The sequence below is a fragment of the Coenobita brevimanus genome, chromosome 79, assembly GCF_032717465.1.
Source record: "Coenobita brevimanus isolate Jiangsu-jjx chromosome 79, ASM3271746v2, whole genome shotgun sequence".
Lineage (NCBI taxonomy): Eukaryota > Metazoa > Arthropoda > Malacostraca > Decapoda > Coenobitidae > Coenobita > Coenobita brevimanus.
This window is the reverse complement of record NC_137032.1, coordinates 1,504,139-1,530,693: the sequence shown is the minus strand read 5'-3', so window position 1 is coordinate 1,530,693 and position 26,555 is coordinate 1,504,139.

The following is a 26,555-nucleotide window of genomic DNA, read 5'->3' as shown; positions in this document are numbered from 1 at the left end:
AAACGTTCCTAAGCCTGTTCATAAATGTTCTTGAGCCTAGGTAGTACGTAACCCCACTATTCATAAACGTTCTTGAGCCTAGGTATTGTGTCACTCCTTTATTATAAAACATACTATATTCTTTATTTATTGTTTCCTATCATCATACATTTTTTTATTCATGTTAGGATGGACTTCGTGAACTGGGGCGATTTCCTTTATTAAATTCTTTTCTCTAACAAAATTCTCCCCCCCCACCCCCCCAAACAAAGAACAAAAAACAAAAAAGAATCAGCAAACATGAACTACAAAAAGAGGTCACCTGAATGGGCCACGACTTTCTGGAGTGGGGGGGGGGGGTCAACGCGACTAAAACAATGACGCATTCTTGTCTGTTTAGGAGGGAGTCAAAATTCCGTTCACTAAAACTTGGTCTAAAATTGCCATATCTTCATCTTGAAAGCTAAATTGCAGCTAGACATTAACAAAGGAATATGGTGCAACTCACGAAGGGCTAGGGACAGGAAGCAGAGCCGTAGTACTGTCTAATTTGCCGATGAACTATGGGAAAAAGACAGCCAAAAAACAAAAACCTCCGCCAAGTTATGGTGAACGAACTATAGAATGTCTCCCTTTCCAATGAGGCTGTAAAAGAACGAATAATCAGACCATAAGAAGAAAAAAAATGGGATCTGGACATTGCAAATAGAAGGGTGGAGGGAGAAGTACATGGTGGGAGGAGAAGGAGATAAGCTGGAGACAGAAGCGAAGCGAGTGGAAGAGAGAGAAAAAGATGCGCTGGGAGATGGGAAGGGTAGTGGAAGAAAGGAAGGGTGAAGAGGAGAGGAAAGAAACGGGAAGGTAACAGTGGAGGTGGGGACGGGAGGAATGGGAAAGGTTGGTTATGATGGAGGGAGAATGGAAAGGTATGTGGAAGAGTCGTGCTGTATAAAAGGCAGAGAAGGGAAGGGCTGGGGAAGAATGAAAGGATGGAGAGGCGAGGGAAGGGAAGGTAATGGTGGAGGGGGATTGGGAACATGTGTAAAAGAGACAGTCGTGCTGCATAATGGGAAGGTGATGTTGGAGGGAGAAAGGGAAGGTAAGGTAGGAGAGAGAAGGGCAAGATGTGTGGGAAAGACAGGGACGGCCGAACTAGGAGAAAGGAAGGGTGGTGTGGGAGGAAACAGCTGGCTAACATAAGAATGGAGAGATACATGGGAGAAAAAAATGGAATGATGGATGAAAGACGAGAAAAGGAAGGTGCACGAGCGAGAAGGGAAAAGCTAGACAAAGAGGAAGAGAAGGAAGGAGAAAGGAAGGGTAGGAGGAGAAGGTACGATGTGCAGGAGAGAAAGGGAAAGCTGGGATAGGAAGATGGAAGGGGGGAAGGACAGAAGGATAAAAGGAGAAGGAAAAGTCCACGAGTGAGGAAAATGGAAAATGTTTGGGAGAGAAAATGACAACTGGACCTCGAAGGAAAGGAAGGAGGAGAAGGGATGGGTGGAAGGAGACGAGGGAGGAGAAAGGAAAGGTAAATGGAAAGGAGGGAGGTGTATGAGAAGTACATTTATAAGTACATATACAAGTACATCTATAAGTGCATCTGTAAGTTCATCTGTAAGTCCAACAGTAAGTACATCTATTGGTATGGGTAAGAAAGCGAGTTATTCCGTTTACTACCATGATGCTATTTTTTTTTTAAATTCTTCTGTTTACACATGAATTTATTCAGCTCAGGAGACTTTTCAAGCACGAGGGACCTTCATTAGCTCCTTCAGTGCGAAAGCTCTGCTGAAATAAGAGGAGACAGAATGACGAGGAATTAAACATCAAGAGACAGAAGAGTAAACAGAAAGCTGACGACCTCTAAGTTATACCACACAAGGGCGACTTAAGGACGACCTCTAAGTTATACCACACTAGGGCGACTTAAGGACGACCTCTAAGTTATACCACACTAGGGCGACTTAAGGACGACCTCTAAGTTATACCACACTAGGGCGACTTAAGGACGACCTCTAAGTTATACCACACTAGGGCAACTTAAGGACGACCTCTTAGTTATACCACACTAGGGCGACTTAAGGACGACCTCTAAGTTATACCACACTAGGGCGACTTAAGGACGACCTCTAAGTTATACCACACTAGGGCGACTTAAGGACGACCTCTAAGTTATACCACACTAGGGTGACTTAAGGACGACCTCTAAGTTATACCATACTAGGGTGACTTAAGGACGACCTCTAAGTTATACCACACTAGGGCGACTTAAGGACGACCTCTAAGTTATACCACACTAGGGCGACTTAAGGACGACCTCTAAGTTATACCACACTAGGGTGACTTAAGGACGACCTCTAAGTTATACCACACTAGGGCGACTTAAGGACGACCTCTTAGTTATACCACACTAGGGCGACTTAAGGACGACCTCTAAGTTATACCACACTAGGGCGACTTAAGGAAATCCAAGATGCTAAAACAGACGTGTGGAAAATGCAGTACGGGGTTTAAAACTGCCTACGAGCTTTCACCCCTATTTGGAAGCAGCGACCCCTTTCCACTTAGCATATAATGACCCCAGAAATGACCGAAGGGAGCTTAATGGCCCTTCCAATACCCAGGGTTTATTCTCAGTGACCTGCATTTAAATACTGTAAAGCCTAATTGGGAAATGATTACGTAACACTGCTTAAATTTGAATGACCTGTGCAAACTCTGTCTTCCTCTACCTGTATTTCTCACTGCCTATGACCTCCAGTCTTTCAAACGTAGTGTGTCCAGGCATCTCGTAAATGAACAGCTCTTGAATTTGGCGCTCTGTTATCTTGTTTTTCTTGGAGGGAACAATCTTACGGGCTTCTGGCCTTTGGTTCCTTCTTCCTCGCATAAAAACAAAAAATTATGACACGAGTGATTTACCCCCTCAATAAGGTGATGTGAAGGAATTACTGAACACTACACTTAACCCCTTCCTGTTCAAATTAGCCCTTGGTCGCTATACTCAAGAGCACGATAGCAAAGTGGGTCGTGTGTGTGTGTGTGTGTGTGTGTGTGTGTGTGTGTGTGTGTGTGTGTGTGTGTGTGTGTGTGTGTGTGTGAACAGTATAACTCATTTTTGTTTCCATTTTAGCCAAACTTAAAAACGTATTTGAGGGCTGGTAAAGAGGCTGACCTTATAGCATCTTAGAAGAGGCTGACCTTATAGCATCTTAGAACAATAGGTCAAAGGTCAAGGTCACAGGGCGAGGTCAATTTAAGCAGCTTTGATCCGACTGAGACCCAGCTTGGTGGGAGGGCTGAGAATAAAGCAGGGATAATCCGATTTTGAGAATAATCAAAATACAAGGTTCTCGGGCAGGATCAAAGGTTCAATCCTATAACACAGTTTTTATTCGATTTTGACCAAACTAGGTGGAATGGCTGAAGGCCAGGCAAGGATGAACATAATCGATTTTGAGAACAGTAAGTCAAAGGTTAAGGTCGCACTCCAAGGTCAATGCAAGGTCAACTTATGCAGTTTTTATCCGATCTGGACCAAACGTGGGGGAATGGTTAAGGGTCAAGCAAAGATGAAGTTACTCGATTTTGAGGGCAGTATATTTAGCTTAAGGTCACAGGGCAGAGACAGAATATTCTTCCTTGATATCAACTGCACAGACGTGGGTATTGCAAGCTCGGAATGCACCTTCACGTTTTTTATTATATACTTATGACTACTGGATTTTATTTCTTTTAAGTTTAGCATAGCACTATGGTAGTAAAAGTGGTACTAATAGCTTCATCAAAGTCTGCCACTTCGAAGGTCTCTCTAAGGCAAGTTAAAATTGTCCAGGCCCAATAGACAGACATACCAATAGGCAGAATGACCAAGGTAGGGAGATATCTGATAGACAGACAATAGACAGAAGAGACAGAGAGAGAGGCAACAGACAAGATAAACAGGGACAACAGACAGAAACTTTAATATCCTGAAAGCCTGGTCCATCCTACACCCTCAACACCCCACACACAACCCAGAGACAAACACGGGCCAAAGCAGACAGGTATTAGACAGAAACAAGAGACAGGAGACGAACAAAAAGAGACAGCAGACAGAAACTCTTAACCCCCTGAGGGGATGGTCCGTCCTACACCCACAACACCCCACACACAACCCAGAGGCAGACACAGGCCAAGGCAGACAGATATTAGACAGAAACAAGAGACAGAAGACAGACAGACAGACAACAGACAGAAACTCTAACCCCCTGAGGCCCTGGTCCGTCCTACACCCACAACACCCCACACACCAGCCAGACACAGACACAGGGCTCGTGTTCCCCCTCACCACACTGTATTTATGCTTATGAACATGTCCCTACTCTCCGGGCATGAGGCGGCTGGGGGAGGAGACTGGGACTGGGTTAGGCGGTGCACCAGGAACTGTGGGTTGGGTGAGGTTGAGTTAGGTTATGGGTTGGATAAGGCTGAGGTAGGGTAAAGACTTTGGGCTGGGTTAGATTAAGTTAGGATAAAGAAGGTAGGGTAGGGGTTAAATAAATTCTAAGCCTGTTGTACTGGTTAGGCACTGAGAGTTAGGGGCTTGGTTAGGGAATGTGGGTGTTGCCGTGGGGTTGGTAAAGTGGGTAATGGAGTAGCTACAGACTGGACTGGGACTGGGTTAAGGACTGGGTTAGGGAAGGCGAGGTGCAAAAAGTGGGCCGGAGATAAGGTTAGGAACTGGATTAGGCTTGGGAATGTGGGTTAAGGACTGGGTTGGGGACTTCGGATTGGAGATTAGGCTCAGGAGTTGCAGCGGATTAAAGGCAGTGAGTTACAGATTATATGGATTAGTATGGATAAGAATAAATGGATTAAGAAATGCGGGTCATCAGGGAGTGGGTTAGAAATAGCTGGTCAGGGAATGTGGTCCGGGGAACTGACAGGGGAGGAGGGGAGTGTTAGTCATAATTTTACACAAAGTACGTCCTCGTGTAGAACGGCATGAGGACTGAAGCGACAACATGGAGAGGTTCGTGCAGTCATGGATTATTTTGTCTTTTTTTTTTTTTTTTCCAAGTTAATAATATCTGGGGGAAGAAGGAACGTAAGGAGGTTAGTCAAACAGAGATGAATAGTTTCTACCAAGACTGACTATAATCGTGTGTTGGTGGCATGAATAAGGGTGAAACAGTTATGGCGTTGGAGAGAAAGAGCCAAGGTGACGGACAGACAGGCATACAGTGAGACAGGAAGAGTGATGAGCGTGCATAATGACTGAGTCGGAGGTCAAAACAAGGTGGATGGTGGTGGTGGTGGTTGTGGTGGATGTGGTCATACTACACGCTGCTGCCTCACTCCACCGCACACTACCTCTCACTCTAACCACACTTTCTCCTGTACCTCACTCTCACAATCACTCATTCCATACACACCTTATCCACAATCTCAATCATCACTCAGAGGGTCTCGTCTCTTCTGAAATTTCGAAACCTATACCTAAAAATTCGCTACCTGTACAGTATTAACCCCTTCAATACAACTTAAGCTTCTATCATTGGAATCTGAATTATGTACTATGTGCCTGAAATCACTTAACCCCTTCGGCATGATGACGTCTTCTTAAATTCATTCTTGAAACCAACAGGCCATTTTTTTCAATCAGCTTGGGAAGGACTTTTAACTATAAGGTATAAACAACATCCCCTAATCTCTTCAGTACCATGGCATATACATTATTTACTCTCGCTACAACCACACTATTCCCTCTCATCACAGGAACGAGTCCGACGACCTTTCGAGGTAAGAATGTTAAAAATATCCTCCACTAACTCCTTAAAGAACATGTTTTTTTTTTCTTTTTTCCTTTTGTAGTCTTACTGCTCACAGGTCGAATTTTTGCTCTCACCTATTACCCTGACCACTGACTTTTCTTTCTTTTTTTTCTTTCCCTTTTTCTTAACAGAATCCCTTGTTTTTCCCTTAACTCGAAACGTGAACGCTGGCCTTCAGTGTCAGCACAAAACTATTCTCCCAGAGATGAGGTGAAGCAGGATCAAGAAACATGGAAAGAGGAAGTACAAGCGTCGGCGAATTATTAACAGCACGTCCAGTGAAACAGCAAACACAGCCACATCACTCAAGGTTCCAAAAAATCTAGCTCCTCCTCACAGGGTAAAGACTGTGGGGTAGGGACCGTGGGCTGGGTTAGGTGAAGTTTGGGTGAAGAAGGTAGCGTAGTGACTAAATAAATTCTAAGCCTATCATATTAGGGACAGTTAGGGACTTGATTAGGGACAGTTAGGGAATCTGTACTAGAACATACGTTTGGAGTATTTCTCGTCCTGATGCGCTTCACACATGCTAGATAGCACAGAACTGAATATTAACATGTCATACCAAAAATAGAACGTCATATTGAAAGTATTGCGTGGTCTCTTCAGTCAACGAGAGGACGACTCTCAGGTCCCCAAACAGGTACGGCCAGAACACCTATCTTCCTGGTTTTGTCTGAATAAAACTTGCAACTGGCGAAATACTGTGAAAAGCCAGTCTGTGCTAGTGCGTGTTTCATATGGTTCGATTTATCCGCTATGTATTCGTTAAATTTTGGAAAGATATTTGTGTCTCTGTACAGTAGCGGTCAATAGTATTTTTCTTCTTGCCTCAAAACTGTATCAAACTTAATGAGATCTTGATAAAACTAACCAGTAATACTTTAGTGGATCGGAAGGTATGGAATTTAGCTTCATTAGTCTGGAACGCCATGTTTTAAAGGGATTACTGGACACAAGATTATGCACCCGTGTCCTAACGCATTTGTAATCGCTGTTCCATCTCCCTTCTACCTCATGAAATAGTAACTCACCATGTTCGTTATTCCGTCACTATAGTATTTTTATTCTAACTTGGTCCACACTTCCGCCCTTCTGTGGCTAATTTCCCGCTGTTCAACTGGAGAAAAGGGGAATACTATAACTCTACCTCTTTTCCATAGCACCTCCTCGTAACTAGCATCATATTCTACTACTAATCTCATGTTACACCTCAGCATTCAAGATGGAGAGACGGCAATTTTAGGCCAAGTTACAGTAAAAATAGCATAGAGGATGTTTTCAGCTACAAAAAGGGTCTCCGTATTGAAAAGATACCATGCTGTCGCTCTTGGGCTTCTGTGACACACTCTCAGCTGAATAAAATCGCCTAAATTTACCTAGCAAATACACTACTAAAGGTGTTCTGACCACTAAAATGATTAATGACGACTGCGTCCACTGTAATATCTCCAGCTCAAAATGCACCTCCTATGCTGTATATATATATGGAGTCAGCAGGCAAAATACAGAAAGTTGTCATTGAAGTGAATAATTATAAACTCGAGAACTGTTATGCTTCCTTGCTTCAGAAAATATTAGTTAAGCCTGAGATACAGCCATTATACATCTCTACTAAAACATAACTACTGAACAAACTAAAGGCAATTCATTCTCAGGTTGAAAAGCTATCTCTCGTGCGCTCTCGAACAAGCAATCCCCATGCAGGCCAAGCACGTCAGCAGCGAATTAACAAGCGTAACGAGGGTGGGTAACAACCGCGGAATGTGCACAGTCCATAAACGAAGTACTATCCAAGACGGCATCTTTAATAAAACGGCATCTGGGAAGTCATCTTAGTGGGCATCAGCGGGTCTGGAACTGAGTGAAATTTCCAGATGATGCCTAATTCTTTTTCTTTGTTCAGTGATGTATTGTTATAAAATATGTGATTATTAAAACACACATACACACATACAGGCTAAACACACACACACACACACACACACACACACACACACACACACACACACACACACACACACACACACAGAGTTTCAGACCTCTTCAGCTAGTATTTCAAAGTACCATGCACAGGGGAATGAGTGCTGATATTTTTTGCGCCAACTGTACGAACGACCACCAGAACGACCCCTTTCCCTCAGTTCTTCATTAATCTTGCGGTACGACTTTGGAGGACTCATCAGGGGGAGAGATACGCGGGTCTGTGTCCTACTGACGAATGACACCCAAGCCTGATACTTACCGAGCTCTTCTGCGGTTAGTTAATTGCCAGACGAGGAGCTCTGGGCCAGCAAAAGTAGGGCCGGGGCAGGAGTTATCACCCTATCCCCCCTGTGCTCCCTTGTCACCCTATTCTCCCTTTGCTCCCTTGAATACTCTCCCTTGCGCATTTCTTTCTATATATGGTCCTTCGTAATTGAGGTTGGGTAATGCTGGAGTTACGTGCATGAGATGGCAATAAGGGATGACTTGGGGATTTTAGTCGGAGAAAGAAGACCTTGGTGATATCCAGTCTGACTCTCTCACCCTCCCCCATCAGAGGGAAGTTGGAAGGAAGGGACACACACACACACACACACACACACACACACACACACACACACACACACACACACACACACGCACGCACGCGCGAAGAAAGAAAGGATCACCAGAGACTCCACTTACACACACACACACACACACACACACACACACACACACACACAGGACACACGAAGAAAGAAAGGGTCACCAGAGACTCCACCTAGACACACACACACACACACACACACACACACACACACACACACACACACACACAGAAGAAAGAAAGGGTCACCACAGACTCCACTCAGACACACACACACACACACACACACACACACACACACACACACACACACACAGAAGAAAGAAAGGGTCACCACAGACTCCACTCAGACACACACACACACACACACACACACACACACAGAAGAAAGAAAGGGTCACCACGGAATCCATTTCCTGGCGTATCATCGCGGTCCGGCATTAGTGTCTTTAGCCACCAATATCTCAAGCACAAATTCCCCGTTATCAGGCCGGCCACCCCTTCTCCCAGCCCTTCCACCGCCACCCCTTCCATGTCGTGGCCGTCGCTCTTGGCCCGTATTCTCGCCAGCTTAGGGGGTTTCAGGCACTTGTTTCTCGATGTTTCAGTCTGCCTCTTCCACTTCCATCATTCAACAGTAAGTCGTTATTCACATTTACATCAACACTGCCTACCAGCATACAGGAAACTCAATGTACTAGATAGAAGAAATCGGTAAGGAAGAACTGCTACGGATCCCCCTAAAAAGACGAGAATTCAAGGCCTTGTGCCCTCCGTCTCCACCCTTGCCTGGCCGGGAGTATAATTGCGGGGACGCGCCTTACCAGAGACCCTTTTTTCAATCCCTAATTTCACTCATTGTTCCTTGCGTTATGAGGTGCACATCGCAGCCTCGACTTTCCTTTTTAAGATTTGTCTTCCATGATTGGGCGTTCATTCCCCAAGCAGATAACGTAAGATGTCCTGAAGGAAGTTAAAAAGAAGGCAATTTTCAGGATGTCTCTCCTTTCAAGCAGCATGCATACCTCTCTGTCTCTCTCTCTTTCAGTCTCTCTCTCACTCTCTCTCTCTCTCTCAATCAGTCCACAGTTATTCACTATACGCTATAATTACTTGACTGCGGTATCTATATTTCATCACTTCAGTGTGGAGATTTCAATGCAAACTCAAGAAGTTATCCAAGAATGAGACAACCAAGCTCATCGACGAAGAAAAATATACAGTATGTATGGTGAAGATTTGTGTCCTTCAGCAGCTTATTTCACGCACCTCAGTGGCCTAAAATGACAATACTACGACTCTTTCCATGGCACTTCTTAGTGACTAACATCATATTCTAGGATCTATTGTTGCAGCTCAGCATTCAAGGTGGATAGACGGCAATTTTGGGCCATGCTAGAGTTAAACGAGTATAGTTATTTCTCTTTAAATTCGAAACGGTTTCGAGGTCGTTTTAGGGCTGGAGAAAAAGCCCCTGTAAATTTGCTGGTAATAATTCCTTACGCGTCTGGAGTTTCAAACTAGTGAACCGAGACTCTGACCCTTCTAACCCGCCTGAAAATTGGTGGTTAGTTAAGGAAGCTGTCATTAAGCTTCGACACAGATTCTGGATGATGTAAAGGAATTATTGACTTAACGACGGGCTAGTACGAGAGCTCTGGCAACCACCACCCTCTCACCTTTTTCGATATTGGGGATTAGCTTAGCAAATTCCAAAGGGATGAATGAAGATTGGGTGGATGCCTGACGTCCAATCTGCTGGTAGTTCTAATTTTGTACCTTCCTGTTCCTGTTTTTACATTGCTCCCACCTTGATTATATGACAGGGAGGTCAGATGATGATGATGATGATGATGATGATGATGATTCGTAAATTCTACATAGATTCTTAAATATGTTCCAAAGTGCAATGGAACTATTCACCTCGGTAGGTTGGAGGGAAACACAGGTAGAAGACGTTGGCAGAGAAACACGGGCAGGATAGAGGAACGAGAGGTTGGCAGAGAAAGTCAAATACGAGATGTTGACAGAGAAACACAGGTCCGAGAGGCTGGCAAAGAGGAAGACATACGAGATGCTGGCAGAGAAGCAGAGGTACTGGAGGTTGGTAGAAAAACATAGGCAGGAATAGCGGGCAAAGAAGCACAGGCAGGAGAGGGTGGCAGAGAAACATAGGTACGCGATGTGGCAGAGAAACAGAGGTACTGGAGGTTAGCAGAAAAACATAGGTAGGAAAAGTTGGAGGAGATGCACAGGTAAGAGAGGTTGGCGGAGGGTTGGCAGCGCTGGCCTCCTCCACCCCTGTAGTGTGCAGTAATGGCCCACTTCCGGTCATCAGGTGGTTGGTGCTGGAGGCGGGGCGGGTGCAGGAGCCTAGGGCAAGCCTCTCACTACCTCCAGCATCACCTTCCTTTGTTTTATTTTCCTCTGCTGTCATCATCTTTTTGCGGTGCTCCCATCTTTATAAGTCCTGCGCACAGGCTCCTGACGCGAATATTTCCATGCGGTGCTCCTGGATGGGCTGGGTTTCTTGCGATCTGGCTGACTCGTTCGTGTGGGGAGGGTCACAGGTGAGACAGGTGTTGGCGGAAGGGGTCGTTGTATCGTGGGCTTCTTTGTTCTCTCTCGCTTCATCCCCATCATGCTTCTCGGTGCGGTAAGACTCATGGACAAAGTCTGCTTTCACCTTATCCCTGTTTACGTAGCGGTACAAATGGGGACCTGGATGTAAATTTGACTGTTGGGTATCATATTCTTTGGGGAGGACTGGGGCCCGTATTCTGGTCGGGTAAGGAGGCTCCCTAGCACCTCTTCCTTAGCGATTTATTTTTGGATACACCTGATTAACATAATTTTGTACCTTATAGCCTATCCGGTATCCGCTGTGTATGGCAACGTTAGAAGGATTTGTGTAACAGAAAAGGAGAGTAAGGAGTAATGGGCAAACTAAATCGCTTAGGAAAAGGTGTTATGGGGCAATCTTAACCGACGAGAATACAGGCCTGGGTTTTCGGAAAAGTGGGTTATCTGCCTTGGTCACCTTGTTTAATCCACAGGCACTAATCCCAATCCTTCTCTCTCTCTTCCCATCACGCAAGCCTGGGGTGGGATTCGCTGACATGCATACGATCGAATACCCGCTGTAACCTAGATTTGTGTTTTACAGGAAGAACTAAACAGGGGAGATTTAGACATGGGAAGGTTTAGACATGGGGAGATTTAGACATGGGAAGATTTAGACATGGGATGATTTAGACATGGGAAGATTTAGACATGGGAGAATTTAGACATGGGAAGATTTAGACAAGGGAAGATTTAGACATGGGAAGATTTAGACATGGGAAGATTTAGACATGGGAAAATTTAAACAAGGGAAGATTTACACATGGGAAGATTTAGACATAGGAAGATTCAGACATGGGATGCTTCAGACATGGGAAGATTTAGACATGGGGAGATTTAGACATGGGAAGATTTAGACATGGGAAGATTGAGACATGGGAAGATTTAGACATAGGAAGATTGAGACATGGGAAGATTTAGACATGGGAGAATTTAGACATGGGAAGATTTAGACAAGGGAAGATTTAGACATGGGAAGATTTAGACATGGGAAGATTTAGACATGGGAAAATTTAAACAAGGGAAGATTTACACATGGGAAGATTTAGACATAGGAAGATTCAGACATGGGATGCTTCAGACATGGGAAGATTTAGACATGGGGAGATTTAGACATGGGAGGATTTAGACATGGGAAGATTTAGACATGGGAAGATTTAGACATGGGAAGATTTACACATGGGAGGATTTAGACAAGGGAAGACTTTGCATTCTTTTTTCCCTGGTCATCCTGCAGAAAAAAAGTTATAACCTACAGCAATTGTCGTCTCGTAACTATAATTTATCTGTAAATTTAGGACAAGATATGGAAAATTCAACAGCTTTCTTGTCCTTCCTGCAGGCCAAAATCAGACTTACGATAGGGAAATTGATCGTAAGTGCGTTTGCGTATCCTGTTCCCGGATCTTACAGGCAGTCCTTGTAGAGTATGTGGCTAAAAACTATTGCAATTTTTTTTTTTCATACAAGCGATACTGTTGGAGGTGAGACTGGCTAATCATCTCTATCGTAGCAATGCATGAAAAAGGCTCAGATCAACGCCTTGCAACGACACGAGGGACATTTAGGTTAATGTTCAAGTGACATGTAATAATATTTTATCCAAACTTTATACAAAACTGTACAAGTTATTATTATTATCATTATTATTATTATTATTATTATTACAACTATTACTACTACTGCTACTACTACTACTATTGTCATTACTGTTATTAATATTAATATTAATATTATTATTATTATTATTATTACAACTATTACTACTACTACAACTATTGTCATTACTGTTATTCTTCTTATTATTACTATTATTATATATATATATATATATATATATATATATATATATATATATATATATATATATATTGTGTGTGTGTGTGTGTGTGTGTGCGTGTGTGTGTGTGTGTGTGTGTGTGTGGTCAGGATGGGGTACAGAAAACCTTACCCAAAGATCCCATAGGCGACTCGAGAAACAAAAATGGAAAACTGATTAATTTTCCATAATTTATTGTGTCCTTAATGGCAAAAACGAACGATTTTAAAGGCGATCTATGGGCCGTATTATAGGTGGCAGAAGAGGATTCGTTGCACCTCTTACATAGCGATTTATTTTGCATATTACCCCTCCACATTCTCTTCCACAATGGGTTATTCATACCGCATGCAATAGACTAGAGGATAAAAAGGCGATAAGTGCAAAATGAATCGCTAAGGAAGTGGTGAACCTGATAAAATGAAGGATCTAAGAGTTGAAGGTAGAGTCGGCAGCGTGGAGGTAGTAGAGATGAGAGAACAGCCTAATACAAAACTGAAATACGCCAAGGAGGAGGTGCAAGTGAGGCTCCTTTAATCTGCAAGTAAACCTCCTTAACCTGACAAAAATAAGAATCTAAGAACTGAAGGGAAAGTCAGCGGGGTAGAAATGGTAGGGGGATCAGTCGTCAAAGTCGTGTTCATCTCCTGACGTGAATCTTTTTACATGACGTCCAGATGAAGGGGTGGAGGAATTTTTAGCATGGGACTAATTCGTAGCTTCGTCACACTTCACCTCCCTTGACTCCAATCAGTCGCTCACAAGTAGAGGAGAGGGTGTAATTAGAGACTCCCTCGTGTTATAAATATTCAGCCCCTTCGCGATAGGCCCCTCTCACACAGCCACGAAGCAGACGTCCCTAGCTATGAATTTCCTGGCATTTTGAACTAGTAGGTGTCGGCGAGATCTCCTGATAGAACCCTTACATGATTCTCTCTTGATCGATGGACTGGTTCTGGCTGGGATGATTACGGCTGAAGGTACGCAGAGCAAGAGGGAGGGAAAGGGGGACGTCAAGCATGCCAAGGGAGAATGGGAGGTTGATACAAGGGCGAATTTAGTCGACCGAAAAATACAGAGAAGCTAAAGCAGAGCGAAATTAGAGTTCAGATGAAGTGGAACAAAAAATAGAGAGATCATAAAAAGTGGAGGGAACAACCTGGGTATCAGATTTAGTGCAGCGAAAAATATAAAAGTTAAATAAGGGGCAGTGAAATGGCGAGGAACAGAACAACGTGGAGGCGATTTGTTTGTGGCCACCCCTTATGGGATTAAGGCGTCTGGCAATAGATAGATAGATAGATAGACAGAAATACAGTAGAACTCAAAATTAATGCCATCTCCCAAAGTGGACTCTCTTAATTTGTAAAAAAAAAAAAAAAAAAAAAAAAAAATCAACGCAAGGCAGCAAAAATGACATATGCAAAGAAAAATAAAGTTCTTGGGTTGAAAGGGTTAACCAACAGCAAATACAGCAGACTACAAAACAGCAAGGCCATGTTACCAGACTACAAAATACCAAGGACACACTGAGCAGACTACAGAATTAGCGAAGGTGCATTTAGTTAAGCAGAGAATTAGGAAGAGCAAAAATAAATGTACAAACAATAAGGAAAACTTAACTACATGCAAAATTAACCAGGTCCATTTTTAGCTCGGCATAAAAATAGCTGGGCCATATTTACCTGACTGCAACATTAACGATGGGAATTTGGTAGACCTCGAAATTAACCAGCAGGAAGAGTGAATGAAAAGCTAACATAGGCAAATTTACTCAAGCACAAAGTCAACCAGAAGCCAATTTATCAGTGAAATTTTATCTAAAGGCAAAATTTAACAGGGCGGAATTAACCAGGCGCAAGTTTAGATGACAGGAAAATTAAAGGAGGTAAGTTTAACAGAGTGGAATATTAACAACGACCAATAAAGATAACACTAAAATTAACCCAGACGAACCATCCGCATCTTCATTAGAGATATTTAGCTGGAGGAGTGTACGTGTGACTGAAGTGGAGAGGATAAGGTGGAGGGATGAGGAGGGCAGGTATGTGAATGAAGCTGGTGTTAGTTGGAGGGAGGGCAGCCTGATGGTGGAGGGCAGAGCGATGTGGAGGCAATATGGTCATCCCTTTAAAATTATGGCGTTGGGAATAAGGTGTTTTTCGGTTACACAGTCGAGGTGGGAGTAACGGTGTAGTGAACCATCGCACGATATTACTGTGATCTGATAAACCCTACACAGTAATTCGTAGCATAAAGGAATCATACCAGTGGCCTGTTGTTCAAAAAGACGTGAGTTCGATCCCCAGGTCCTTAGGGAATAACTGGAGAGCTTAAATATCATCAAAGCAATATATACCGATCTTCCACAACATTCAATGGCATAAAAATTAATATATAAATAAATAAATGCTAGTCCCATCACACCAGTCCTGAATGAAACAGCCATTCTAAATATTTATTACGGACAGTTGGCATTAGTGCCGAAGTGGTGACTATTAGGCCTCAGGGAACGAAATGCTAAATCTATGCCAGGAGTCAGGAATGCACACACACACACACACACAACTTTGAGAATTTTCGACTACACCAAGCTTACTGAGGACATCAAAACAAACAGTAAGGAGCACAAAGAAAGAATGCAATACCCACACTCAACAACTGGTCTAAAGGTCGAATATTTAATTTTGTTCGAGACCTCGGATTGGCTGTTCTCAAAATCGTATTATTATTTTTTTTAATCTTGGCTGATCCTTAACCGTTCCACCAGGTTAGGTTCAGAACGGATCAAAACAGTCTGCGTTACCCTGCCCACTGGTCTTCACACCTTTCCGTTCTTGTTTGACTCTTAATTCCTTCACCACGTTAGGTTCAAATCGAATAAAATCAGAGTTATGAGAATGAATATCTGACCTCGCCCTTTGACCCTGACCTCTGCTTGTTCTCAGAATTGAATTTCTTCCTCCTTACCTTCGCCTAGAATCATATCACCAAATCTGGGCGAAATCGGATTAAAAACTAATTAATCTGACCTTGCTATGTGACCCTGACTTTTAATATAACGTTTTCAAAAGTAAGAGGTCATCCCTTTGGTGACCTTGAACTCTTCCATCAAGCCTAGTTAAAAGATCAAAAGCTCATTCATTTATTTACTCGTATTTATATTTAGACAGAAAGAGAGGGATACAAACAGACAGACACACAGACAAACATACAAACACGCGCACCAGGCAAAATGTTACACCGGCCACGCCATCACACACGCAGGTGTAATTAAGACACATTTCGATTTTAGATTGAATTAAATGCAGGTGATATCTGGGTGAATATCTCTCTAAGACACACTATATTCGAAGAGCAGAGCACTTTATTCTGATGTCTTGGTTATAACTGACTGCCTTGTAATTTTAAGCAAGCATAACAACCCAAGAATAGATTTAGGAAGGCCGTCATCACCATCACTCTGGCTCTAATTCCGCTAAAATAGAGGGTTCATTTAACTAAGTCCATATTACTTTAAGAGTGAAGGTCACAGGGGGTTGCTGGGACGGCCGCGATCAAATAAAGGAAGTGGCGCTCATCACGACGTTATAAACCCTGTAAGAATATGCAGATTTCAGCACTAAAACTCCTGCCCAGAGATTAGCAGCTTCCGGTTTAGATATTCTGCCAGACAAGACGGCGCGCGGCAAAAACTGGATGGAAGGTAGTGTCGCGTTTCTTGCACTATAACCAGCCACCGGATTTTCATGGGTTTGACCTCTGTATTCACCCCCTTGCTTAGGAGGTTGTCAGCCGAGTGGTGGGGGCGTGAGATGATGTTAGTAATGCAGTGAGAGTCTTTTTCCGTCGAGATGATTACGCTGGAGGGTGAGAAAGGTTTTGTTCTGCTGTGCTGATGACCTAAACACCACGCTCCACCTAAATGAAATAATCTGGCACGGCTGGGAGCGTGAGAAGATTCAAGTGATGACGCGAGAGCTTTTGTCCGTCAAGGCGCTTACGTTAAAAGGAAGTGGGAAAAGTTTTGCTGGTGCTGCTGCGTTGATGATACACTGATCCAATCTCTATGCTTTGCAGGTTATCAGCGGAGTCGTGGGAGCGTGAGACGATGCTTGTAATGCAATGTGAATCGTTGTCTATCACAGTGCTTATGCTGGTAGGAGAGGGAGGGATCTTATGTTGATGTTGCTGTGTTGTTTTGATTATGTAACCCCCAACTCTGCAGAACGTGAGACGATGTTTGTCATGCAGTGAGGGTCTTTGTTTGTCATGTCGTGAGTCTTTGTGCGTGGAGGTGCGTACGTTGGAAAGAGATAAAGATTTTGATGCACAGACTGAGACAGAGTGTCTTCCCAAAGTTTGACAAAGACATAGCGGAAAAAGTGAACCATCTGAAACAAGTACTAGCAACGACAGGGTTTTTACTGTATTCCGCCAGCTGTAAATTGTCTTCAGACGGAACAGGGTAGATTGTTTCTTTGCCTGTACTGGTGAGAACAGAAGCGTGCAGTTTTCGTCCAGGTGTATGTTTAGGCAGGAGGAGTCTGAACGTGAGAGAGAGGAGAGGCTCTGTTGGTGCTCGTGGGTTGTAATTAGGAAGTAACTCCCTTGCTGTGGAGACTGTGAAGTGGTGGTGGTGGTGGGAGCGTGAGACAGTGACCGTGATGCAGCAATGATCTTTGTCCGGGGAAGTGACTACGTAGGAGAGGCAGGAGGGTGAGAAAGGTTTGTGGTGTTGTTCTGACCTAACCACCTGAACAACTGAACAAAATCGTCTTGTGAGAAATGGAACGTGAAAAGATCCGAGTAACGGAGTGAGATTCTTTTGTCAGTCGAGGTGTTTATGCAGGAGGGGTAAGGGGGCTGAGAAGGATTTTTTTTTTTTTTTTTTTTTTTTTTTCCCATGGCTGGCCCTCCTCAATGTGGTATTTCTTTCTCAGCAGAAGTAAAACATCCTTAGTGCGACTGTAACCATAAGATGATCTTAGTAATACCGGTGTCTACTTGAGGAAGACCTTGGGGAGAAATGGCGGTGAAGTGGGAAAGAATTTGCTGGTGTTGTTATGATGGTTTAAATTCCATCACACTGGCACATTTATTTACGTGTTTATGTATTTTCTTTTTTCTGTCTATGCACGATTTTATTCAGATTTTGGAGAATGCTGAGGAGGTCTTTGTCGAGGGAAATGCGTAAGATTTGTTGTGTTACCTCGAAGAACTGGATGTCAACACGGAAAGATTTAGCTGCTTAATACTGTCGTTTTTGTCGTTCATAATGTTACACTTCCTTCTGCTTATGAAGTACTGTACTGATGTTTTCCTCTCTCTCTCTCTCTCTCTATTCCACTCGTCCTCTCTCCAATCCATGTACTCCAAATTACCATTACAGACTAGGGGTTAAGAGGCACTTCACGACTGCAAATGACAGTAATACGACGCAGCGAGTGGGAGGGTCCACGCTACCTCAGATCCCCTGCAAAATGATCCACAATAATGGGAACAGTAAAACTGGCTCGGATGGGGTAAGCTGTTCTTCGTTGTCCCTCATCTCGTGTTTGGTCTCCAGGCGAGGTTACTGCTCTTGCTCCTTCACTACGGGGGTTTCTCCTGAGTTGCATAATAAGTAATAGTGCTGAAGTGGGACGCCTTCACGCGGTGGCACCGATATACCCGAGCGGCTCCTCTACCCAGCTATATAAACGTTCCTTAACTCCCCCTCTGTTCGCCGAGAGAAGCTGATGGAGGGATGGAGGACTGTAGGAAAAAAAGGGCAAATTTAGCCTGCAATCCACCGGGTTCGCGTCCACATGAGCCTGTGACCACAACAACAGCATAAAAATCGTGCTCTACGGGATGCTGGAGACTTTCAACTCCTTCACGATAAGAACTTCTCCTAATCTAGTGAAACAGCTTGGAGGCAACAAGAATAAGAGGAATGCCCCCAAAACAGGGTCCAACCGCCCACTTGCGCCAGGCTTCGTTCCATAGCAACGTCCCTGACCTTCCGCCTATGACCTTCCCATCCAACCATGACCTTGATATGCCTGATAGTTCTAAGCCAAAAATAAAAAAAATAAAAAAAAAAATAAAAAAAATAAAAAATATATGCTTTTAAGTGAATGCTATCGAATTTTTGAACAAGAACACACAGGTAGAGACAAACATACACTGCAGAGACAAGCCCAAACATTACCTAACTGGTAAGCAACAGGTGAAACAGAGAGAGAGAGAGAGAGAGAGAGAGAGAGACTAATGACACCCCAAGATGCATGGTTCCGCATACACTCTTCACCCTTCAAGGTTGTTCTCTCTCTCTCTCTCTCTCTCTCTCTCTCTCTCTCACACACACACACACACACACACACACACACACACACATCCTAAAAGTGTCTACGGGAGATAGAAGAATCTCTCTCTCTCTCTCTCTCTCTCTCTCTCAGTCTCCACGGCAGGAGGGAGGAGAGACCAGAAAATGAATAACCTGCCCTTCTCGTCAACGCCGCAAACCGCAGCTACGTGAGCCGCATGCGGACCCTGTTCTGTACATGTAGGGTCTAATGGCCTGTGCTTGTGCCCACTCTCTACCCCCGGAATGCCTGTGTCGTAGTCTCCTCTTCCTTAGCGATTTATTTTCCAAACTATTTATTGATATCCCCTGGTTTGCTTCTTATGTCTTCTCAATATCGACATAAATTGCATAACACAAGATAGTAACGAAGCAAAATCAGAAATAAATCGGTAAGGAGGAGGTGTTAGTAAGCTTCCTAACCGTACTAGAATACCGCCTATACTCCTGTCATACTCCTGTCGGGTAAGGATGTTCCGTAACACCTCTTCCTCAGCGATTTATTTTTGGATATGGCCGGGTAATTGCCTTTCGAATGTTATTTATTCAGATTATGGCGATATTCGATGGATTTATGTAACACAGAAGAGAGCAGAAGCAAAATAAATCGCTTATGAAAAGGTGTTTGGGAGTTTCCTTTTCCGACCAGAAAAGAAAGGTAAACGATCAAGGCCACTGGGCAGTCAACTCAAAACAGAGCTGATTTGAATGAAAGTGGGCGGATGGGTTAAGGATCAGGCAAGAACAAAGCAATCCGATTTTGAGAGTAAACTTTGGAAGGTTGCGATCACACGACAGTCAAATATTCGGTCCCAGGATCAGCTGGTGGTCGCGGGTGTTGCACTCTTTAAAGCCTCCTCCTTCCTCTTTCCTTCTTTCTTGCTACTGACAAACGATTATATTCAGATGAAGGGATACACCGCACAGTTAAGTGGTAAGGAGTCCCATCGCCTTGCACCCCTACACTCATCCCTCTCTTACCCTCGACGTTTTGTTTTGGTTAGACTGTGTTATGATAGGACACAGACACTAAAAGGCGAGGGTAGGTTCGGTTCAGAAAGGTCTCTCGTAACGAAAGGGTTAAGAGGGCTGCCATTTGCCCCTCATTCTTTCCGCTGTTGTCACATACTCAAGTAATAGTGGGGTACGTCTGCCACAGTGTGCTAATAATCCATGGTATTCACTGGGGTCTCTTTGCATAATGCCTCGAGAATTAACTATATTTGTCGATATTATCAGAATATTCCGAGAAATGTACCAGGATATTACAGGGATTCCACGACATGCCACTGAATTAATTCTTTTTTCCTACATTAAGCCATGGTTCTCATCACTGGAATCATTTCCTGAGGTTGTGATACTTCGAATTCGAGGTGAATCCACGCAATATCCTCGTATATCATCTGTAATAAATAGCTTCGAGTCTGACGACTACACTCTCCTCAAAGGATACATTATATATATATATATATATATATATATATATATATATATATTAGGAAATGGTAGTAAGAAATTATATTTACTCTTGTTACACCAGAATCTGTGGAAAACAACAGTTCACCTAATATTTCATCACTTCTACTTGTCACTGTCCCCTGTTGACAATTATTCTTACCCTGAGAGATACTTGGTGTTTCCCTGCCCACAGATGACTCTAACAGGATACATGAGGAAGGGAGGGACTGACATACCCTAAACGAAAAGCAGGCAGACTGGCACAGCAGAAAGAGGCTTGGTACATTTCTCTGCCCATAGGTGATACCTTTCAATACCAAGCGTCAGGGAGGAAAGTGACGGACATGAAATAAGTGGAAAGTGAATGAAGTGGACTACCAGGCCAGCTTTTACCCTTAAAAGTACTGCACGACCAGATTAGGATGGGGTGAGGCGAAAGAGGGTACTGCAATCGTCTGGAGGCAGCAAGAACAAAGTAATGTAATGTGTCATCGTGGAAAATGGAGAGAGAGAGAGAGAGAGAGAGAGAGAGAGAGAGAGAGAGAGAGATTGTACTGTAGGTAGGGTCAGACGCCAGATTACGTGTACGCCAGCCTCATTTTTCACCATAATTCAGGGGGGGGTGTAGTCCGTCCTGGGGTGAGTGGTGTGTCCTGGGGTGAGTGGTGTGTCCTAGGGTGAGCGGTGTGTCCTGGGGTGAGCGGTGTGTCCTGGTGTGTCCTGGGGTGAGCGGTGTGTCCTGGGGTGTGTGGTGTGTCCTGGGGTGAGTGGTGTGTCCTGGGGTGAGTGGTGTGTCCTGGGGTGAGCGGTGTGTCCTGGGGTGTGCGGTGTGTCCTGGGGTGAGTGGTGTGTCCTGGTGTGTCCTGGGGTGAGCGGTGTGTCCTGGGGTGAGCGGTGTGTCCTGGGGTGAGCGGTGTGTCCTGGTGTGTCCTGGGGTGAGTGGTGTGTCCTGGGGTGTGCGGTGTGTCCTGGGGTGAGTGGTGTGTCCTGGGGTGAGCTGTGTGTCCTGGGGTGAGCGGTGTGTCCTGGGGTGAGTGGTGTGTCCTGGGGTGAGCGATGTGTCCTGGGGTGAGTGGTGTGTCCTGGGGTGAGTGGTGTGTCCTGGGGTGTGCGGTGTGTCCTGGGGTGAGTGGTGTGTCCTGGTGTGTCCTGGGGTTAGCGGTGTGTCCTGGTGTGTCCTGGGGTGAGTGGTGTCCTAGGGTGAGTGGTGTGTCCTGGTGTGTCCTGGGGTGAGCGGTGTGTCCTGGTGTGTCCTGGGGTGAGCGGTGTGTCCTGGTGTGTCCTGGGGTGAGCGGTGTGTCCTGGTGTGTCCTGGGGTGAGCGGTGTGTCCTGGTGTGTCCTGGGGTGAGCGGTGTGTCCTGGGGTGAGCGGTGTGTCCTGGGGTGTGCGGTGTGTCCTGGGGTGAGTGGTGTGTCCTGGGGTGAGTGGTGTGTCCTGGGGTGAGCAGTGTGTCCTTGGGTGAGCAGTGTGTCCTGGGGTGAGCAGTGTGTCCTGGGGTAAGCAGTGTGTCCTGGGGTGAGTGGTGTGTCCTGGGGTGAGCAGTGTGTCCTGGGGTGTGCGGTGTGTCCTGGGGTGTGCGGTGTGTCCTGGGGTGAGCGGTGTGTCCTGGGGTGTGCGGTGTGTCCTGGGGTGTGCGGTGTGTCCTGGGGTGTGCGGTGTGTCCTGGGGTGTGCGGTGTGTCCTGGGGTGTGCGGTGTGTCCTGGCTGCAATGACGGTACGAAGAGTTGTCTGCGGCACTGAGCTAAATGAACGCGCCGCCTACTACCACGAAAAGACAGAGAGAGAGAGAGAGAGAGAGAGAGTACTTCACCTAACATAAATCAATAACGCAGCAGACTAGCCTAAAACACTCGCCTAAATCTAACTCACTAACGTAACAACCTACGCAAATCAATTCTACTCATCCTTCTCTCGTTATCAGTAAATACAGGAAGATCAAGAAACATGGGAAGACTGCGTTCTCCTTCCCTCGTCCTTCCTGGTAATCCAAAGCACAGGTAGGACAGAGAATCGATTGAACATATGTCTGAGAATACCACCACTTGTTTACCCCATTGTCGATTGCATTCTAAGCATCTGGACCCATTCTGGTATTAACGTGATATACAGGGAAAATACATCCTAGTGGTGAAGTGTTTAGCCTAGCCTCGGGTCCACCTACGCCCTGGGCCCTCTGGGGAGCGATAGAGGTAATATTTCGTGTCCTGATTACAATACCTACGCGCGTCCATGGCAAGGAGACTGGTTAATCAAGGTAGTTTTTAATACAAGTTGACTCTCCTACAAATATTTACATACATGATGGGAGAACAATATCTTCGGAGGATAGGTTCATTAAGCATTATCTATCATTACGCTGATATCATTAGCGAGGACCTGTAATATATGAAGGAGTATAAAGAGGAAGAAAAGGGGGCACATCTTTGCTCTTTACCGAAGGTCCGTCATGGCTTTATAAGATCCTCCAGGCAGACCAGTTTTCCATAACTTCCTGTATCCAGTATCAAGAGAGGAAAATAAAGTCACTTCCTATCTCTTTAACGAAGGTCCCTCAAGACAAAACAAGTCATCCTTACATTCTCGTGCGGGCCACCTCGACCTGTTGAACACGCTGTCGGTGACCTGAGGCTGCCTCTGAATTATCATATTATAGAGCCGTCTGACTTATCGTATTATGGAGCCCGGTACTGGCATGATAATAAGCAATCACATTAATATTAGGTACAGTTAGATGCACAGTTTACCGCTTCCCTGATAACCTGATACAGACAACAGCAGGAGCAGTGGTGTGGGCCCCCTGCTTCCCTGCTTAGCCCCCTGCTTGCGGGAGTCTGTCTACACGTTATGCACGCTAATTAGTCTGATCTTAAATGACGTGTTTATTATTCTACTAAGGCTACCACTGATGATCTGAGTTAATGAGGGCTCTCTCTATCCCCTCCATTCCGTAGAGTCTATCCTTAGCTGAATAAAATCGTCTGGCGACATTAAGAACAAGCAGGAAAAAATAAAATATATAAACGATTGAGTGAGTGAGTGAGTGAGTGAGTGAGTGAGTGAGTGAGTGAGTGAGTGAGTGACTGACTGACTGACTGACTGACTGACTGACTGACTGACTGACTGAGTAAATAAATGAATAAATAAATAAATAAAGGCATCACGTACTACAATCGCATACACATTCATGATTAACTGGATCCTCAATAAAGCAATAAAGACGAAAAGTTACGTATCCATATAAATCCCTTGAAACAGGTAACATAACCAAGTTTTTTACTGATGTAACCTCCAGATTTATTCACTGTCGAGATGAATTGCTTGTAGTACCGGTAAATAGCCTGATAAATCCTACAGTAAATCCCCCTAGTCCTAAAAGCCCCTCCTGAGCTGAATAAAATCGTCTGGGGATAACCAAAAAGATTAAGTTATCAGTATGGAGAAATTTATCTATTAATATTTCGGTTAAGGAGATTTGTCGGACACTATACTCTGTTCACATCAGTCTGGCCTAAAACTCTCTCTCTCTCTCTCTCTCTCTCTCTCTCTCTCTCCAATACCGACCTGTAACACAAGATTTAACACTAGAATATCATGCTAATCACGAAGCAGTGCGATGATGAGGACGCACAGAGCCTTGGCACTATCTCTTCTGCTGTTGGACTATCGGGAAACAGGCTGCAAGGGGACGAAAATGCCAAGTTAAGGTGAACGAACTATAGAATCCTCCATTTTTTGCCCTTTTTATGCAAGAAAGAAGGAACCAAAGGCCAGACCCTAGACTGATGTGAATGCAAAGTACTGATTGAATGCAGATGGAGTTGTTACCCATGCATGTAATTTTCCCTCCAAATTTGGGGTACCTCTCCTCGCTCCACTGGGCAAATGGGAGGTAATTTGGAGAGGCCACTGAAAACCCCTGGCAAAAATATCGTAGAAGATGATTATTCTCTTCTCCATTAATATTAACCCTGCACGTGAGGTCTCCCCCCCCCCCTCACCACACCCCATGATGAGTAATATCATTTATAAGTAGTGAAATTTAAGTATGGAAGACTGTAAGTGGTGAGAATTAAGTATGGAAGATTGTAAGTGGTGAGAATTAAGCATGGAAGATTGTAGGCAGCGAGAAATATGTATGAAAGATTGTAAGTAGCGAGACTGATTGTAAGTAGTGAGAATTAAGTATAGATGATTGTAAGTAGCGAGAATTAAGTATGGAAGATTGTAAGTAGTGGGAATTAAGTATGAAACATGGCGCCTAACCTCTTCACTACCGTGGCTCACTTCTTTCATCTCGTCCCAGGTCCTCGTCTTGTTGCAGCATATTTCACGTAGCTCAGTGGCAGACAGAAGACAATACTACGGCCCTACATCTTAACCACAGCACTTCCTCGTGAGTAGTATCATTACCTCGGCCTTCAGGACGGAGAGATGGCAATTCTTGGCCAAGTTAGAGTATGAAAGATTGTAAGTAGTGAGAATTAAGTATGAAACATGGCGCCTAACCTATTCACTACCATAGCTCACTTTTTTTATTTTGTCCCAGGTCTTACGCCTTCACGTGGTGGCATTGATGTAACCAGGAGGAGAGGATGCGGAATGAGGAGGAGTTAGATGGATGAAAAACACGAACAGAGAGGAAGAGTGTGGAATGGCAGGTACGGTATGATGACTGAGGCAAGGTGTGGAGTGGAAAGAGTGACTGAAGAGTGATGCATGAATCAGAGTAAGGCGTAGGAGTAGAGTGGTAAGAGAGAAAGTATATTCCAAGCTGATGTGGCGTGGGAGGCAGAGTATGGTGTACGTGGCAAGGTGTGAAGTGGAGGGTGCAGAGTGAGAAAAGAGTGAGAGGATAGCGTGGACCGTGAATCAGAATGAGGCGTAAGAGTAGAGTGAGCGGTGGTGAGACAGTAGGTATGTAGCTGGTTGGTGTGGTGTGCAAGGCATGGTAGGATGCATGAGGCAAGGTGTGGAGTGGAAGGGAGTGACAGAAAAGTGAGAGGAGAATGTGAACCATGCATTAGAGTGAGGCGTAGCAGAGTGAGGAGTGGTGAGGTAGGAGGTATGCTGCAGGTAATGAAGTATGCTGCAGGTAGTGAGTGGTGAGGTAGGAGGTATGCTGCAGGTAATGAAGTATGCTGCAGGTAGTGTGTGGTGAGGTAGGAGGTATGCTGCAGGTAATGAAGTATGCTGCAGGTAGTGAGTGGTGAGGTAGGAGGTATGCTGCAGGTAATGAAGTATGCTGCAGGTAGTGAGTGGTGAGGTAGGAGGTATGCTGCAAGTAGTGAGTGGTGAGGTAGGAGGTATGCTGCAGGTAATGAAGTATGCTGCAGGTAGTGAGTGGTGAGGTAGGAGGTATGCTGCAGGTAATGAAGTATGCTGCAGGTAGTGAGTGGTGAGGTTGGAGGTATGCTGCAGGTAATGAAGTATGCTGCAGGTAGTGAGTGGTGAGGTAGGAGGTATGCTGCAAGTTGGGTATGGCATCAACACAGGCAAACAAACCACGAGGCTGCTGTTGCTGGTGCTCTTCCCCAGCTGCATTATTGATGGTGGCTGTGATAAGGAGATTTATGGTGGGGTGCAGGCGGAATCATCTCCCCCCCCCTTTCTCCCATTCCTACCTCACCCCCTCAACACTCCTCTCCCCATCCCCCACCCCTTCTCTCCGCCCTCATCATTCCTCCCCCCTTCCCCCACCCTTAGCACTTATCTCCCCCTCCCTCGCCCCTCTCCCCACTCTCATCATTCTGCTCCCCCTTCCCCCCACCCTCAACGCTTCTCCCTCGCCACCCACCTCCCACCCCCTCACTTCAGTACATTCGCCACCACCACTACTACTGCTACTATCCCTACCACTACTACCACCACTACTAAAATCACCACTTCTACTACCACTGCTACTGTACACAACCCACTTTAACTTGGCCTAAAA